This window comes from Camelina sativa, chromosome 20, assembly GCF_000633955.1.
Source record: "Camelina sativa cultivar DH55 chromosome 20, Cs, whole genome shotgun sequence".
NCBI classification, from domain to species: domain Eukaryota; kingdom Viridiplantae; phylum Streptophyta; class Magnoliopsida; order Brassicales; family Brassicaceae; genus Camelina; species Camelina sativa.
Window position 1 is genome coordinate 18,952,068 of NC_025704.1, and position 17,137 is coordinate 18,969,204.

General features: G+C 39.3%; 1 pseudogene; it reads right to left on the reverse strand.

Annotated features, from left to right (window-relative positions):
• Positions 292-5,129, reverse strand: LOC104771228 (annotated as a pseudogene).

A 17,137-nucleotide genomic window follows, 5' to 3' on the forward strand; every position in this document is an offset into this window, starting at 1 on the left:
TATCGAAATCTCCTCGGGGGTTCATATGTTTAAACCATTCTGTGGCTTAAAAAGTAGTTAGCTCTGTCACTTTTTGGGATATATATAAAATTTGCTATTGGTGTCATGTAAGTAAAGTATATCAAGAACCAATGACCTGAAACAAAGAAACTCTCTAATCTCTATAATTAAGCATCCATCTATCTATCTTTAAATTATCCAGATATTGATATGTTATGATCATTTGTTGTATATAGGTGTTGCTAAATGAAAGAAGATGATTTATAGGTCATCTCACCTTTCCTTGTCATCTTTACTTAAGAATTGTATACAAAGAAAGAATTGTATGTACAACAAAGTTAATGGATTTTTACTTTTTTACAAGAATCTTCTCTAAAACAGCCAGGTGAGGGTCGAAGCTTGTAATAAGTAGCAAACGATAAATATGTGCCGCTTAGACCAGCATATACTTTGAAACAGCTATGTGAATACAAGGTCAGATAAATGAATAGTACTGTCAAAGATATTACCACTGTGAAAGTTGCGATGCACTTCAGGACAGAGAGTTCTTCTTCTGGTCTTTGATTTGGGAATTGCCCCTGCGCATTGAAATCGGATAGCAGTTTGTCCTTTGACTGAAATGAATCCATTAACCAAGCAGAAGCTTCTGCTTGGTTATCTGGAATCTCCTTTAGTAGAACTCGCCAAACGTGGATATGAACTTCTGAAGGATCCGTCCCGAATACATTGTCCATAAAAGATGGGCAGCGAGGCTTATATGTGATAGTCAAATCATATACTTGATGTAGTCGAGACACCTTTTTCTCAACGCAATATTCCACAAATACATCCAGTCCACCTCTGTCCTGTGATTTGCAATACGCAAAACACGTTTCTCAACAGGAATGCTGTCTCCAGAGAACACCACGGTTGTACCGTTAACCGTTTCAAACAGGACCTTCTAACTTAGGCTTTGGTGGAGGCTTACTCATCGGGTTTAGGGATATCATCAAGAGCACCAGTTAAGAACATGGAAAGCCCACCCTTTCTGTTCTTCTTCTTGTTTGCTGACGTTCCAAGTTTCTTGCTTCTCGGCGAATCTGGTGGATTATCTTTCTTCTGCGAGAGTGAGACAAAGTCTGATTCCTTGGGGAACTCACTAATCACCGTCATATCCAACATGATCTTGCCATCCTAGTAGAATAAGTACAACACAAAAACACTCAACTGCTGATGTATACCATCTCTCTATCATTAAAAACAGCATTTCGATATCAAACAACATACTATCGAGAGAAAGGAAAAAAATGCAGGATTGACTGGTAAAGAAAATTAAAAAGCAGCCTATCTATACGTAGATTATTCTGATCTTACCCAAGTTGAGAAAGTGATCGATTGAGGCCGACTTGTTCACTGCTGGAGAATGCAGATGTCCTGGCCCATCGCGTCTAGACATTGATCTTGTCCGGGGTACCTCCCAGTTATCATTGTCCACCCCGGGCATCCCAGGCATCCTTCGAGTCCCAGGCATCAAGCCACCCGCACCAGGTCTCCCACCAGGGTAGACAGGGCCAGGGCTCACAGGCCCACCACCAGAAACTATACCCCTTCTCATATTTGCAGTGGCACCAGGTCGGAGACCAAGATTCTTCTCCGCTTCAGTATGGATTTCGGTTATAGTTCTTGCTTTCATCTGCACAAGTAATGCAAATTGAACATCAAAACCTCTACACAATGGACCAACAAACAAGTCTCAACCTTGTAACTCATAAAACTGAGGCATTCTCAGATTTTAAAGTCAGGATTACGGATTACCTCTTCCCGCCTAGGAACCCAGCCATTGGAGCGCATGTTGATGATATTCTGAACCATGAATCTCAGACGCAGTTCCAACTGAGGATTCTTTGACAGATCCTGTAGGCGTCTGAAATATACATCATTGATCCGCTTTGACTTCATGTTTCCGTCAAGTTGTTTGCCAATAGTTTTGAAGAAATGACAAATAGCTTCGACATTTTCCTCTGCTGGACAAGCTTTCTCATCGGCCCCCAGAAGCTCCTGTGCTCAGACCAAATATATAAAGGTTATTGCTAGATACCAAAAAAAAAGTTGTCTAAGAAATTGTATAAACGTATAGGTGTTAACCTGAACAATGTGGTGAACAATCTTTTCTGGAACCATCTTCTGCTTTAAAAGCTCTCCGATCAAACGAATATTTCCTAGAGTCTTGAGCTTCAACAATTTTTCTTTGTCATTCCGCTCAGCCTCCTGATTTGGAGCACTCATCTGTCTAAGCTCCTCCCTCAACTCCGCAGCGCCCTCAAATGCCTCTTGACAGATATTCAGCAGAACCCTCTTAAATGTGATCTCTTTATCCCCAGGCTCTTCAGGTGGGAAGGTGGGCAGCTTGTCATTGATATCAGAGCACAATTTCGCGTACATATGGCAAAAGGTCGGCTCAAGGACAGCTTTGTCAAAAATAAGGGTAATCACACCCTACAAATAAAAGAAGAGAACCCTGGTTAGCTACACGAACAGCCTAGATGATTCAGACAAGCCTTCATCTATTCTTGAGACATAGATTACACACACCTTCAGGATATCAGCAGATGTGATGCCAGAGTCAATAAGTTGCCCCTTAAGAAGATCATACTTTTCAGGGGTTAGCTTGTTCAGTATCCTGGACAAAGCAAAGTATATCTTTGTAAGTGTACAAGTTTGGTTTAAAGATTTCATGTGGCAGTAAGAGAAAACTATGCAAAAGTCTAGGCAACAAATAACTGTCTCAACGGAATTACCCTTTCACAGTCTTCAGAACACGATCATTTTCGGAGATTTCCACTTCTGGCTGACCAAGGCACTTCTGCTTTGACGAGGACAGGAGCTGGTCCACCCTGGTTCTATACGATATACAAATACAAATAAGTAAGAAAAATAGGAAATTATACCAGAAGGTAAAGGACCAAAAGAGGGAAAAAAATTAATTTATTGATCAATTACCCCTCTGTTGGATGGTATATGTGCCCTTGAAAACTCGGAATTAGGTTGGTCTTGACGATTAAATTGGCTTGCTTCAACATACCTGGAGTCTCTAGTCTCACGGAGATTATCCCACGACCTTGCCTCCCCAGAGGGTGGAGGCTGAGTCGTACGGCTACGCCAATCGCGAGAGTCTGGCTCAGAGAAGCGACTTGCAGACTGAACCGGAGCCTGGATCATTAAAATATTAGATCTGTGTTAAAACTTAAAAACTCATGAAACTTCATGATAGAGGAAACAATACAAAAGTTACGTTTCAACAAAACTATACCAAATTGCTTACGACACTTTCCCCACGTGGCCAAGTCTCTACCTCCCCAAACAGTTCTGTTGAAGTTTCCCGTTGGACTTTTAGAATTTCATCAGAGAGTTGAGTAGTCTGTATGTGCAGAGATGTCAGCTACTTCAAATAACAAAGAACAAATACGAACAGCAGAAACTATACCGGCCTTAATCCTATATTTTTTAAACTGAGATAATCACCTCTTTAAGTTCCAGGAGCTGCTCACGGCTGTACTTCACACGTTCACGGCCATCGAACCTCGAGTCTCCACCCTGAAGCAAAAGCATAATCCAAGATAAATCTTTATTAACTAACACTCAATACACAAAACCATATAAGAAGTGACATACAAAGGAGACAAAGAACCACAAATTCTTAGTACACAGAGAGGAATAACCCGTGAATCAAAAGGCCAACATGATTGAGGTACTAATAAAATGTCAGTAAGTCCTTTATGAGCAAATAGCAGCTAATAAAATACCCACCTAAAAAGCCTACATATCATTATACGTCCATATTTACAGCAGCTACACATACTTGTGTGCGCCACTAAGAATCAGGACAAACAAATTGCTTGCATCAATCGGATATGCATATATTACCTATATATTCAATTCTGTATACTGCAGACACGTGATTCTATGAGATCAGTAGTAATTTAATAACAGTATAATGAAACTCGCAAATCAAAAAGCTTTCAGATAATTCAGACATTTATTAAGATAATCTAATCAGTAAAATACCAAAGATTGTAATTCCAAACCAAAAAAGCTGCTGATTGCTATAAACCGGTAAAATTGGATCAAGTTCAGCTCAAGTGTCTTAACAAAACCATATCCAGAGGGACAAGAAGAGCTAGATCCAAATAATACAGAGGGGGAGCTTAGCGCCGAGAAATGAGGGTACCTTGAAGGGAAAAGAGGAAGCAGGAGCACCACCATGAGGACGAAGGAGAGGTAGATCCGAAGAGGAAAGAGAGCCAAAAGAGAGAGACAAAAAAGAAGAAGAGGAACCAAAGAGTCTGTTTCCTCGACTGCCACCAGGTCTCAAGCTCAGCACCGTTTGATCGCCTTGCTGCATACCTCGATCTAAACAGCCTAGATCGAACCGAATCTCACCACAAAAATCGACGAGCTGAAAGAGCTAAAGGTAGAAGCTTTTTCAGCGATGATGAATCAGAAACACATAGTGCGATGACGATGTCCGGAGTTGTTGCCGACCAGATTTACCTCTCTAACAACTGGTTCACCGGCGAGATTCCTCCGGCTATCATTTCCCTAATTTACATACTCTGTTCTTAGATCGGAACCGATTCCGCGGCAGTATCCCGAGAGAGATCTTCGAATTGAAGCATCTATCGAAGATCAACACGATTGCGAACAACATCACCGGCGTTATCCCAGATTCAATCTCACGCTGCACTACTTTAATCTCCGTAGATCTCAGCCGTAACCGAATCAACGGAGAGATACCTAAAGAGATCAACAACGTGATTAACCTCGGTATACTTAATCTCTCCGGTAATCAACTAACCGGTTCAATCCCAACCGGAATCGGAAACATGTCAAGTCTAACAACGCTAGATCTCTCTTTCAACGATCTCTCCGGGAGAGTACCACTAAATGGTCAATTCATGGTGTTCAACGACACTTCCTTCGCCGGAAACACTTACCTCTGTTCTCGAGAGAGAAAGTGAATTAAATTAGTCGGAGAAGATGAATCAAATTAGAATGAATCAATCTGATGTTTTTTTCGTGTTTCTTTCTCTTAAAAATCAAAGACAGTTTAAATGTAAGAGCATAAGATCTGAACAGCAAGAGCAAGGTTTTTTTTTGCCGACCAAATGTAATTATAAATGGCATAAAACGTAATAAAACATACAACTCAAGTATATAATTAATTTGAAAACTTTTATGTGTTATTTGAATAAGTGGAAAATCTCGACGTGTTAGTCTAGTAATAAACCTACTTTTATGTAATATTTTAGGTAATTTCCCTATAGATATTCTTATTATATAAAGTTTAGAGTCATTTAACAGATCTACCATACCACATTATGAAACCTTACTTCACCATTCTACCACATCCTATAATTATTTTTGCCAAATACCACATACACAACATAAAATATCTACACTAACCCTGAAATAATTCATTTGATTTTTGAAAAAAAAAAATAAACAAAAAATGAAATTAACTTTTTGCCAGTGTTGAGTCTTTTCAACTTTACGCTGCTTTTCGTTTCAAAACAGATGAACACTGAACTTTTTCTTACTTTCTTTGTTAATAGACAAATANGAGTCTAACAACGCTAGATCTCTCTTTCAACGATCTCTCCGGGAGAGTACCTGATAGGTTAAGGATCTTGAGTGAATGGATGAAGAGGAAGCTTAGGCCAAAGGGAAGTAAGGCTCGAGCCTTGGGGAAGAGTTTGTCAAAAGAAGAGAGATGTAGCCAAGTCTGGGAGAGCCTCTGTCTTAGTGAGAAGGAAGGTTTACTGTTTAATTCAGTTAAGCTATTGCTGTGTCGTTTTGGTCTTAAGGTACATTGAGGGTCTGTATTTAAGTTGGTTGCCCGATTTAGGGTTCTTCATCAAAATGAATAATCAACAAAACAATTCTTAACCTCATTCTCCTTTTTTCTCTCTACCTCTAATCTCTTCTCTAATCTTCTATTTATCTCTAATCTTCTATCTTCTCTTCTATTAATCAATTCTGGTTACTTTGGTTAGGGTCAAACCTAACATTTGGTGCTTTCGTTGTTTGAGCTAAGAAAAGAAATCGATGGCTGCACAAAAACAAGCTGTCGATTTGAAACTCGAGACATGGAATTCTATCATAAGATTAAGGAACTCTATGCTAGAGATGGCTGCAAGTCTGTGTGTGGGAAATCCCTTTAAGGAATATATCTTAAATCTCCTCAAAGGACGATTTGGTGAAGACTACAAACGAGACATAATTTCTGGCTAGGACCTTTCTCCTCCACCGATGGCTGACGAGCACAAGGAGATGCAAGAGGTTCCGGGAACACAACAGTCAAGCTTAGACAATCTACTGCCAGCAGAAAACTCAAAGATATCTCTGGGGAATTTCGTCGAGCAGGTGGTGGATGTTCAAATTCAGAAGGCCATTCCAACACCACAACCCACACAAAACCTTGAGATGCAGAAGACTTCAGGAGCAAAAACTGGTGAACAAAAGCTGGTGGAAAACTCAACAAGTCCTCTTGGAAATTTCGTCGAACAGGTTGTGTGCGTCTCCACCCAGAAAGTTTCTTATGATTGTGGGATTTCAAAACCTCCTTTCTCAAGACAGTCAATGTTTCTTAAAAAGATTTTGGTGAAGAAATGTTTCCATAGAGCCCGATTTAAAAGAGGAAGGCAATGTGACTACGGCTCTCTTGCTCTACCATTACGGTTTCGTGATAAGTCATCGGACTTTCTGCTGAATTTTGGAGTTGATGGTTTCAAAATGGGGGAGATTGATTTGGTACAGGAATGTCGACACGAAAAAGTTCAGAGATCTTCAGTGGAGCAGTGCTATCATATTGTNTAACCTCATTCTCCTTTTTTCTCTCTACCTCTAATCTCTTCTCTAATCTTCTATTTATCTCTAATCTTCTATCTTCTCTTCTATTAATCAATTCTGGTTACTTTGGTTAGGGTCAAACCTAACATTTGGTGCTTTCGTTGTTTGAGCTAAGAAAAGAAATCGATGGCTGCAAGTCTGTGTGTGGGAAATCCCTTTAAGGAATATATCTTAAATCTCCTCAAAGGACGATTTGGTGAAGACTACAAACGAGACATAATTTCTGGCTAGGACCTTCCTCCTCCACCGATGGCTGACGAGCACAAGGAGATGCAAGAGGTTCCGGGAACACAACAGTCAAGCTTAGACAATCTACTGCCAGCAGAAAACTCAAAGATATCTCTGGGGAATTTCGTCGAGCAGGTGGTGGATGTTCAAATTCAGAAGGCCATTCCAACACCACAACCCACACAAAACCTTGAGATGCAGAAGACTTCAGGAGCAAAAACTGGTGAACAAAAGCTGGTGGAAAACTCAACAAGTCCTCTTGGAAATTTCGTCGAACAGGTTGTGTGCGTCTCCACCCAGAAAGTTTCTTATGATTGTGGGATTTCAAAACCTCCTTTCTCAAGACAGTCAATGTTTCTTAAAAAGATTTTGGTGAAGAAATGTTTCCATAGAGCCCGATTTAAAAGAGGAAGGCAATGTGACTACGGCTCTCTTGCTCTACCATTACGGTTTCGTGATAAGTCATCGGACTTTCTGCTGAATTTTGGAGTTGATGGTTTCAAAATGGGGGAGATTGATTTGGTACAGGAATGTCGACACGAAAAAGTTCAGAGATCTTCAGTGGAGCAGTGCTATCATATTGTCAATATAAGAAGATCAAAGAAGAGGGATTTGGCTATAATTGCAAGTCCAGGAGACACCCTACGATCTGTTGAAAACAAGGGTACAATATTTCAATATCTTCTCTCACAACTTAGTACTAAGCCATTATCCCTGGACATGTTTCTTAAGAATGTCTACTATGTTAGTCAAATATTGATGGGAGTTGGTACAAGTGAGAAACAAACTAGTAGTTCGTCTTGGATTGTTTGTGCGTGGGATCCAGGTGGGACTTGGTTTGTGTATGTTCAAGGGAGTGGGTTAGGAACTTATTTTCTTGAGTATAAGAGGAAACAAATGGGGCTGGTAGTTGGTCATGGTTTAGAAGTGCAAGGCTGGTCTTGTTTGCCGAAAGTGTGTGCTGAAACAAGGATTGTTATGACGAAAAGATATAGTGAGAGCACTAGAAAGATGAATGAACGACTTAGTATGAGTCAGTTCCATGGCATTGCAGAACCCATGTGGAAGATACAAAAGCTAGACAGAGAGAATAAATGGGTGATTTTATTAGTCTTAGCCTCGCTGCTACAGAACAAACATTGTTTGTCACTCCATCTTGAGGACAAGATGGAACTTTTAGGGGCGAGTAGTAGAAGGTGTGGATGGTTAGTCTTTGATAGAGGGAAGGACGATAGAATCTCATATGGTATTAGGTTGTTGAGCTTAATACAGAAGAATCATAAGATGAGTTTAGATCGGGTCATGAAACGGGATGCGAACGAGTTGTATGCTGAATACAAAAAGTGGAGTAAGATTCTGCAGATCCATGCTGGTCAGGCTCTAATGAGAGTGTGGAGTCATGGTGTATGTAAGAACCAGAAGATGCGGCTTATGCGACATGATTCATGGGTGCAGGCAGTACCACAAACCAGGAGACATGGAGAAGAGAACTCGTTCAATGACATAAAACAGAAGTGGAGAAGAAGAGATGAAACCTGGGCAGTAGAGGTCAAGAAAGAGTCCTCCAAGGTTAATGAAGAGGAAAGATATGTGCTCTATGATAGCACAACACTTCTTCAAGGGATCATGTTTTCTAAATCAGAATTTCATGAAGTTATACTTGAGCAGTTCCCAGCAAAAGTGACGGACAATGCGTCTGGAAAATACGAGGTGACCTGCTACAGGCTTATTGATTTTGTCAAAGTCACGATAGAGAATCTTGAGTATCACTTGGCTTCAATCTGTATGAAGAAGGGACAAAAGCTTATTTTTCACTACAAGGAAGTCTTGTTGATGTTAGATGGATCTCCCTTCATTCCAAAGTTACTAGAGGACAAAGAAAAAAATGTCTACATGCCAAAGCAACTGCTTTAGCGTCACCTTCGAATGGAAGATGTTGTTTATCCTGTGGAGAACTTCTTGGTTAGAATCATCGTTTTTGGAGTGTCTCATTCTCCAAGGCCACCGGAGCTAATTATTTGCTTAGTAAGGACAATGTGGTGGAATCCAACAAAAGTGAGGTCTTACGATGGATACAGTGAGAACCAGAAGGTAGAAAAGAAGTTGAGAGCAGTGGACAAGACTAGAAAATATCTTAACCTGTTTCAGTGGTTGGGAAAGGTGTTAAGCGTTTATGAGATCACTAGGAGCAAGGCATCAACCTCAAGAGGGAAGAATGTGAAGTGTGGACTCTGCAGCTTGGCGATGGACCTGCAACTTGAGGACAAGTTGGCTCTTCAGGACCGGAGTATTGATAGGTTAAGGATCTTGAGTGAATGGATGAAGAGGAAGCTTAGGCCAAAGGGAAGTAAGGCTCGAGCCTTGGGGAAGAGTTTGTCAAAAGAAGAGAGATGTAGCCAAGTGTGGGAGAGCCTCTGTCTTAGTGAGAAGGTTTACTGTTTAATTCAGTTAAGCTATTGCTGTGTCGTTTTGGTCTTAAGGTACATTGAGGGTCTGTATTTAAGTTGGTTGCCCGATTTAGGGTTCTTCATCAAAATGAATAATCAACAAAACAATTCTTAACCTCATTCTCCTTTCTTCTCTCTACCTCTAATCTCTTCTCTAATCTTCTATTTCTCTCTAATCTTCTATCTTCTCTTCTATTAATCAATTCTGGTTACTTTGGTTAGGGTCAAACCTAACATTTGGTGCTTTCGTTGTTTGAGCTAAGAAAAGAAATCGATGGCTGCACAAAAACAAGCTGTCGATTTGAAACTCGAGACATGGAATTCTATCATAAGATTAAGGAACTCTATGCTAGAGATGGCTGCAAGTCTGTGTGTGGGAAATCCCTTTAAGGAATATATCTTAAATCTCCTCAAAGGACGATTTGGTGAAGACTACAAACGAGACATAATTTCTGGCTAGGACCTTTCTCCTCCACCGATGGCTGACGAGCACAAGGAGATGCAAGTGGTTCCGGGAACACAACAGTCAAGCTTAGACAATCTACTGCCAGCAGAAAACTCAAAGATATCTCTGGGGAATTTCGTCGAGCAGGTGGTGGATGTTCAAATTCAGAAGGCCATTCCAACACCACAACCCACACAAAACCTTGAGATGCAGAAGACTTCAGGAGCAAAAACTGGTGAACAAAAGCTGGTGGAAAACTCAACAAGTCCTCTTGGAAATTTCGTCGAACAGGTTGTGCGCGTCTCCACCTAAAAAGTTTCTTATGATTGTGGGATTTCAAAACCTCCTTTCTCAGGACAGTTAATGTTTCTTAAAAAGATTTTGGTGAAGAAATGTTTCCATAGAGCCCGATTTAAAAGAGGAAGGCAATGTGACTACGGCTCTCTTGCTCTACCATTACGGTTTCGTGATAAGTCATCGGACTTTCTGCTGAATTTTGGAGTTGATAGTTTCAAAATGGGGGAGATTGATTTGGTACAGGAATGTCGACATGAAAAAGTTCAGAGATCTTCAGTGGAGCAGTGCTATCATATTGTCAATATAAGAAGATCAAAGAAGAGGGATTTGGCTATAATTGCAAGTCCAGAAGACACCCTACGATCTGTTGAAAACAAGGGTATAATATTTCAATATCTTCTCTCACAACTTAGTACTAAGCCATTATCCCTGGACATGTTTCTTAAGAATGTCTACTATGTTAGTCAAATATTGATGGGAGTTGGTACAAGTGAGAAACAAACTAGTAGTTCGTCTTGGATTGTTTGTGCGTGGGATCCAGGTGGGACTTGGTTTGTGTATGTTCAAGGGAGTGGGTTAGGAACTTATTTTCTTGAGTATAAGAGGAAACAAATGGGGCTGGTAGTTGGTCATGGTTTAGAAGTGCAAGGCTGGTCTTGTTTGCCGAAAGTGTGTGCTGAAACAAGGATTGTTATGACGAAAAGATATAGTGAGAGCACTAGAAAGATGAATGAACGACTTAGTATGAGTCAGTTCCATGGCATTGCAGAACCCATGTGGAAGATACAAAAGCTAGACAGAGAGAATAAATGGGTGATTTTATTAGTCTTAGCCTCGCTGCTACAGAACAAACATTGTTTGTCACTCCATCTTGAGGACAAGATGGAACTTTTAGGGGCGAGTAGTAGAAGGTGTGGATGGTTAGTCTTTGATAGAGGGAAGGACGATAGAATCTCATATGGTATTAGGTTGTTGAGCTTAATACAGAAGAATCATAAGATGAGTTTAGATCGGGTCATGAAACGGGATGCGAACGAGTTGTATGCTGAATACAAAAAGTGGAGTAAGATTCTGCAGATCCATGCTGGTCAGGCTCTAATGAGAGTGTGGAGTCATGGTGTATGTAAGAACCAGAAGATGCGGCTTATGCGACATGATTCATGGGTGCAGGCAGTACCACAAACCAGGAGACATGGAGAAGAGAACTCGTTCAATGACATAAAACAGAAGTGGAGAAGAAGAGATGAAACCTGGGCAGTAGAGGTCAAGAAAGAGTCCTCCAAGGTTAATGAAGAGGAAAGATATGTGCTCTATGATAGCACAACACTTCTTCAAGGGATCATGTTTTCTAAATCAGAATTTCATGAAGTTATACTTGAGCAGTTCCCAGCAAAAGTGACGGACAATGCGTCTGGAAAATACGAGGTGACCTGCTACAGGCTTATTGATTTTGTCAAAGTCACGATAGAGAATCTTGAGTATCACTTGGCTTCAATCTGTATGAAGAAGGGACAAAAGCTTATTTTTCACTACAAGGAAGTCTTGTTGATGTTAGATGGATCTCCCTTCATTCCAAAGTTACTAGAGGACAAAGAAAAAAATGTCTACATGCCAAAGCAACTGCTTTAGCGTCACCTTCGAATGGAAGATGTTGTTTATCCTGTGGAGAACTTCTTGGTTAGAATCATCGTTTTTGGAGTGTCTCATTCTCCAAGGCCACCGGAGCTAATTATTTGCTTAGTAAGGACAATGTGGTGGAATCCAACAAAAGTGAGGTCTTACGATGGATACAGTGAGAACCAGAAGGTAGAAAAGAAGTTGAGAGCAGTGGACAAGACTAGAAAATATCTTAACCTGTTTCAGTGGTTGGGAAAGGTGTTAAGCGTTTATGAGATCACTAGGAGCAAGGCATCAACCTCAAGAGGGAAGAATGTGAAGTGTGGACTCTGCAGCTTGGCGATGGACCTGCAACTTGAGGACAAGTTGGCTCTTCAGGACCGGAGTATTGATAGGTTAAGGATCTTGAGTGAATGGATGAAGAGGAAGCTTAGGCCAAAGGGAAGTAAGGCTCGAGCCTTGGGGAAGAGTTTGTCAAAAGAAGAGAGATGTAGCCAAGTGTGGGAGAGCCTCTGTCTTAGTGAGAAGGTTTACTGTTTAATTCAGTTAAGCTATTGCTGTGTCGTTTTGGTCTTAAGGTACATTGAGGGTCTGTATTTAAGTTGGTTGCCCGATTTAGGGTTCTTCATCAAAATGAATAATCAACAAAACAATTCTTAACCTCATTCTCCTTTCTTCTCTCTACCTCTAATCTCTTCTCTAATCTTCTATTTCTCTCTAATCTTCTATCTTCTCTTCTATTAATCAATTCTGGTTACTTTGGTTAGGGTCAAACCTAACATTTGGTGCTTTCGTTGTTTGAGCTAAGAAAAGAAATCGATGGCTGCACAAAAACAAGCTGTCGATTTGAAACTCGAGACATGGAATTCTATCATAAGATTAAGGAACTCTATGCTAGAGATGGCTGCAAGTCTGTGTGTGGGAAATCCCTTTAAGGAATATATCTTAAATCTCCTCAAAGGACGATTTGGTGAAGACTACAAACGAGACATAATTTCTGGCTAGGACCTTTCTCCTCCACCGATGGCTGACGAGCACAAGGAGATGCAAGTGGTTCCGGGAACACAACAGTCAAGCTTAGACAATCTACTGCCAGCAGAAAACTCAAAGATATCTCTGGGGAATTTCGTCGAGCAGGTGGTGGATGTTCAAATTCAGAAGGCCATTCCAACACCACAACCCACACAAAACCTTGAGATGCAGAAGACTTCAGGAGCAAAAACTGGTGAACAAAAGCTGGTGGAAAACTCAACAAGTCCTCTTGGAAATTTCGTCGAACAGGTTGTGCGCGTCTCCACCTAAAAAGTTTCTTATGATTGTGGGATTTCAAAACCTCCTTTCTCAGGACAGTTAATGTTTCTTAAAAAGATTTTGGTGAAGAAATGTTTCCATAGAGCCCGATTTAAAAGAGGAAGGCAATGTGACTACGGCTCTCTTGCTCTACCATTACGGTTTCGTGATAAGTCATCGGACTTTCTGCTGAATTTTGGAGTTGATGGTTTCAAAATGGGGGAGATTGATTTGGTACAGGAATGTCGACACGAAAAAGTTCAGAGATCTTCAGTGGAGCAGTGCTATCATATTGTCAATATAAGAAGATCAAAGAAGAGGGATTTGGCTATAATTGCAAGTCCAGGAGACACCCTACGATCTGTTGAAAACAAGGGTACAATATTTCAATATCTTCTCTCACAACTTAGTACTAAGCCATTATCCCTGGACATGTTTCTTAAGAATGTCTACTATGTTAGTCAAATATTGATGGGAGTTGGTACAAGTGAGAAACAAACTAGTAGTTCGTCTTGGATTGTTTGTGCGTGGGATCCAGGTGGGACTTGGTTTGTGTATGTTCAAGGGAGTGGGTTAGGAACTTATTTTCTTGAGTATAAGAGGAAACAAATGGGGCTGGTAGTTGGTCATGGTTTAGAAGTGCAAGGCTGGTCTTGTTTGCCGAAAGTGTGTGCTGAAACAAGGATTGTTATGACGAAAAGATATAGTGAGAGCACTAGAAAGATGAATGAACGACTTAGTATGAGTCAGTTCCATGGCATTGCAGAACCCATGTGGAAGATACAAAAGCTAGACAGAGAGAATAAATGGGTGATTTTATTAGTCTTAGCCTCGCTGCTACAGAACAAACATTGTTTGTCACTCCATCTTGAGGACAAGATGGAACTTTTAGGGGCGAGTAGTAGAAGGTGTGGATGGTTAGTCTTTGATAGAGGGAAGGACGATAGAATCTCATATGGTATTAGGTTGTTGAGCTTAATACAGAAGAATCATAAGATGAGTTTAGATCGGGTCATGAAACGGGATGCGAACGAGTTGTATGCTGAATACAAAAAGTGGAGTAAGATTCTGCAGATCCATGCTGGTCAGGCTCTAATGAGAGTGTGGAGTCATGGTGTATGTAAGAACCAGAAGATGCGGCTTATGCGACATGATTCATGGGTGCAGGCAGTACCACAAACCAGGAGACATGGAGAAGAGAACTCGTTCAATGACATAAAACAGAAGTGGAGAAGAAGAGATGAAACCTGGGCAGTAGAGGTCAAGAAAGAGTCCTCCAAGGTTAATGAAGAGGAAAGATATGTGCTCTATGATAGCACAACACTTCTTCAAGGGATCATGTTTTCTAAATCAGAATTTCATGAAGTTATACTTGAGCAGTTCCCAGCAAAAGTGACGGACAATGCGTCTGGAAAATACGAGGTGACCTGCTACAGGCTTATTGATTTTGTCAAAGTCACGATAGAGAATCTTGAGTATCACTTGGCTTCAATCTGTATGAAGAAGGGACAAAAGCTTATTTTTCACTACAAGGAAGTCTTGTTGATGTTAGATGGATCTCCCTTCATTCCAAAGTTACTAGAGGACAAAGAAAAAAATGTCTACATGCCAAAGCAACTGCTTTAGCGTCACCTTCGAATGGAAGATGTTGTTTATCCTGTGGAGAACTTCTTGGTTAGAATCATCGTTTTTGGAGTGTCTCATTCTCCAAGGCCACCGGAGCTAATTATTTGCTTAGTAAGGACAATGTGGTGGAATCCAACAAAAGTGAGGTCTTACGATGGATACAGTGAGAACCAGAAGGTAGAAAAGAAGTTGAGAGCAGTGGACAAGACTAGAAAATATCTTAACCTGTTTCAGTGGTTGGGAAAGGTGTTAAGCGTTTATGAGATCACTAGGAGCAAGGCATCAACCTCAAGAGGGAAGAATGTGAAGTGTGGACTCTGCAGCTTGGCGATGGACCTGCAACTTGAGGACAAGTTGGCTCTTCAGGACCGGAGTATTGATAGGTTAAGGATCTTGAGTGAATGGATGAAGAGGAAGCTTAGGCCAAAGGGAAGTAAGGCTCGAGCCTTGGGGAAGAGTTTGTCAAAAGAAGAGAGATGTAGCCAAGTGTGGGAGAGCCTCTGTCTTAGTGAGAAGGTTTACTGTTTAATTCAGTTAAGCTATTGCTGTGTCGTTTTGGTCTTAAGGTACATTGAGGGTCTGTATTTAAGTTGGTTGCCCGATTTAGGGTTCTTCATCAAAATGAATAATCAACAAAACAATTCTTAACCTCATTCTCCTTTCTTCTCTCTACCTCTAATCTCTTCTCTAATCTTCTATTTCTCTCTAATCTTCTATCTTCTCTTCTATTAATCAATTCTGGTTACTTTGGTTAGGGTCAAACCTAACAGTACCACTAAATGGTCAAGTGTTCAACGACATTTCCTTCGCCAGAAACACTTACCTCTGTTCTCGAGAGAGAAAGTGAATTAAATTAGTCGATAAAGATGAATCAAATTAGAATCAATCAATCTGATGTTTTTTCCACTTTGTGTTTCTCTTAAAAATCAAAGACAATTTAAATGTAAGAGGATAAGATCTGAAGAGCAAGAGCATAAGATTACAATTTTTTTTTTTTCCGATCAAATGTAATTATAAATGGCATAAAACGTAATAAAACATACAACTCATGTATAGAAGTAATTTGCAAACTTTTATGTGTTATTTGAGTAAGTCGAAAATCTAAACGTGTTAGTCTAGTAATAAACCTACTTTTATGTAATATTCTAGGTAATTTCCCTTTTATTTATTTATATGTATTATATTATTGTAATTTAAAATTTATGTTATAACACAAAATATTCGATGCACATAATTTATCTATCCCCAACAAAGTTTTGGTCCCCACATTAATCATTAAATTTCCCTCACTATTCAATACACTTTTTTATTTTTTGTTAAATGATTCTTTAAATACAATTTAATACTATAAATTTTTCTATCTGCATATATGTGGATCGAAGTTAAAGTTAGAGACTTCTTATTACTAAAAAATAAGAGTTTCAAAGATTAGTTACTAATTAGAGAAGTTTTGAACTACCATACTATAAATTTGTTGTAGAAGTGGACAAAATATGATTATGGGCACCAAAACTAAAAATCCTAAGTTATTAGTCAGCAGCCTAACCACTAGATAAGCTTCTTGTCCCCTGATAAGTGAAGTGATAATGCTTTACAAAGAATATAAAGAACATGTGTATTTGATTAAATATAAAATTTAAGTAAAAAGGGGCATTGAATAATGGTCAAGCAAAATAACAGCAAAATAAAATTTACTAGCACCTTTTTTTCTAATCCACGTGTGGCCACTGTGATTTACTGACCAGAAGATTCATTGAATCTAGACAAGAGTGAGTAAGATCCAGCCAAAATGATTGGGAATAGCAATGGAAAATATCTAAAAGACATTCATTTTTTTTTTTTTTGGACAAAAATACATTCATAATGTCTAAACGACATTCATAATGTCTAACACTATAAGGACATCTTTATAGGGGGAACTATTTTGGGTGTTCTTAGAGTAAATATATTATGAAAATAATGTAAGATTAGTAGTTAAGATCTTTTGTTAAAAAGTTAGTTATTGGGGGAACATATTTAAGATCATAAAATTTAATAATATAATAATGTTAAACATATTACAATTATAAAAACTTATAAAATAACATTTAAATTGCAAACTTATAAAACTTTTACTAAAATTCAGAATACAATACCAAAATTTTATGAAACAAAAAAACATTAAAAAAAGAAAAAAAAAAAAAAAACATATTACTTAATTAAAGCACACAAACATTTTATTTAATTAATATATAGTTTAATGTCCAAATTTATTCTATATATTCTCAATCAAATCCTCTTTTAATTTGTGAAAAATTGT